At 41.2% G+C, this 2,757-nt stretch overlaps 1 non-coding gene across 1 annotated transcript; it reads left to right on the forward strand.

Annotated features, from left to right (window-relative positions):
• The first annotated feature begins 1,642 nt into the window (after positions 1-1,642).
• On the forward strand, positions 1,643-1,749 carry LOC130809565 (small nucleolar RNA R71). Its single transcript, XR_009040867.1, has one exon. It is a non-coding gene; the product is annotated as a small nucleolar RNA R71 (small nucleolar RNA).
• Positions 1,750-2,757: the final 1,008 nt, after the last annotated feature.

Genomic DNA, 2,757 nt, shown 5'->3' on the forward strand with positions numbered 1-2,757 from the left:
CTATTCTCTCATTTCCCACTTCCACAGAGATGGTGTCATTTTTGCAATTCACTACAGCATTCAAGGTTTTCAAGGCTGCTCTTCCAAGAATAAGAGGAGTATAAGGATCCTCATCCATATCCATCACAATAAAATCATAAGAAACCACCAAGTGCCCCACTTGATTTGGGATGTACTAGAACTCCCCACAACGAATCTTAATACTGCGGTCGGCCAGCTGCACTGTCTTCCTTGAAGGCCTAAGATCAAAGATAAGCCTTGTTGCTATAGATAGAGGCATTACACTAATGGAGGCCCCAAGATCCGCGAGGGCACCCTTTGGCTCAAGATCACCAAGTTTTACCGGTAGATTGAAGGGCCCTAGGTCTCTCTCCTTTCTAGGGAGCTTGCCTTGAACCATTGCACTCACTTGATGCGGAAGGTTAATTACTTCTTCTTGTTTGTCAAGAGATCTTTCAAAACTCCACATACTTGGGCATTTGAGCCATTGCATTAAGAAAAGGAATGTTCATCTCAAGTTTCCTTATGTTCTTCAAGAATCGTTCAAATTGTTTGTCAAGATGCTTTTCTACCCTCCTGTATGGAAACGGAATCGGAGGCACGTACACTCTCTCGGGCTCCTCAGCTCACTAGGCTTGGAATTGTCTTTCATTTGTTGTTCACTTTCAACATCATTTTTTTCTTCTTCACTTCCTTTTTAATCGCAGTTTCAAAAGGAGCTTCTTTGTCAACGACCTCACTGTTATTACCCTCTAGAGCATCTTCTTGTGGCATAGAAGGACCTTCATAAGAAGTCCCTGACCTTAAATAAATTTCCTTAGCAGAATGCTGAGCATTGGAGGATTGGGTTGCATGGTTTGGTTATCCATTACCTAGGAAAAAGTGGTGGAGGTGGAGGGTTTGCAAGTTTAGCCAGTTGATTGTCTACCATCTTTCCATGAATATTTATCTCCTGAATTTGTTATGTGAGGAGTTGATTTTGCTGTGAAAGAGCTTTTAGTTGAGCAAGGATTTGACTTCAAACATCCGGAGCCATGGCTCGTTGTTGTTGTTGTTATGGTTGAGGATTTACCCAAGAACCACCCTTGTTGCCACTTTTGAACCCTTGGCTCTGATTTCTTGCTTAAGGAGGTCGGTATGCTTCATGACTTTGGTTCCCTCCTTGGTATCCCCGGTTAAACCCATGCTTGTGGTGGGGGTTCTCGCTGATGTTTTGTTGCCCATAGCCTTAGTTTTGCCCACTAAAGTTGTTTACCGCAGCTAGATGTTTAGAGTTCGAGCCACCACAATATGAAGCATCATGATTGGTACCATCACATATATCACAGCTGAAATGGGGGGAATTGATCGAAGAAACATTTGTTGAGAACGAAGTTTCGTTTTCAAGTCAAGCTTAGACAATTTCTTGTCAAGAAGTTCTAACTTGGCGTTTATAGCATCGACCCCACTTAGCTCAAACAATCCCTTCTGTTTACTTCTTCCCCTCACACCCCAAGAGAAGTTTTTGGCTACCTCTTCAATGGCATTCTTCACTTGGTTTTAAGGGATTTTTGAACGTTGACCCCCGACACTCAAATTAAGAAAAGCTTTTGTACTATCATTCAAGCCATCATAAAAGAAGGTATTGAGGTGATTTTCCCCAAACTCATGGTGAGGACATGCATGTATCATTCTTTTAAACCTTGTCCAGGCCTCACTGAGGCTCTCATCATCATCTTGTGTAAAGGCGGCGATCTTCTTTCTCCAATCTTAGGTTCTGACTGTAGGGTACAACCTCTCCAAAGATGTTCTCACTTCTGCCCATGTTGTCAATGAATTAGGCTCTAAACATTTATACCAATCCCTAGCATCCCTTGCTAGGCTTGACCTGAAGTGATGAAGCTTCATGTAGTCAGAACTATCGGCACAAGGAGCAATGAGGTCGCATATTTCAAGGAATTTTTCTAAGTGCTCCAAAGGGCACTCATTCTTCAACCCCTCCAAAGAAGCAATGTAGTTATAACTATCCTGAGGAGCACCAAACTATCCGAACTAGGGTTGCGGCTGAGGGTTCGTATTTTTCTGTTTCTCTATTTCAAATTCAGATTCGGCAGATTGGTCTGGAGTAATAATGCGGTTGCCATCTTCTATGTTTGGAGCTTGCTGATTTAATTGCCTGAGGTTTTAAAGATATCGATCAATGTCTGGGATATAAGGTTTCAATGATTGAGTTCCTCTTCCTCCACCTGGTCTCATGCATCAAACAATAGAAAGAGAGCATAAGCACTAACAAACATGTATAAAGAATATAAATGAATAACTGCACAAAATAATTACTATGAACACCATGAAGAAAATAGCACTAATAACTAGCTTTAGAACTAAAACCATGCCGTCCCGGTAACGACGCCAAAAAGTGATCGATTATCTGACGTGAGGTGCAAGAGGGCTAACACCTTGTTGTCGTTACTTCCAAAACATTGATCACTTTTATCCAATTTCACCAAAATACAAACGTATAGTGGCAAAATGGGATCGAATCCACAAGGAGGAGGTTTTGTGCTTAAACTATATTAGAGGCAAGAAGGGGTTGTTTTTAGATTTTGTTTTGGTTAGTGTCTTCTATCAAGAAAACTAGTACAGTAATCGATTAAAGAAAATAAGAACAAGCTAGGACATAGGGAGTCCACTCTTCGTCATGTAAGGGGTCACACATTCAATAAAACATGATGATTAAATGAGCATAGAAATGAATGAAGCTAGCTCTAATGTATCACC

This window comes from Amaranthus tricolor, chromosome 3, assembly GCF_026212465.1.
Source record: "Amaranthus tricolor cultivar Red isolate AtriRed21 chromosome 3, ASM2621246v1, whole genome shotgun sequence".
NCBI classification, from domain to species: Eukaryota; Viridiplantae; Streptophyta; class Magnoliopsida; order Caryophyllales; family Amaranthaceae; genus Amaranthus; species Amaranthus tricolor.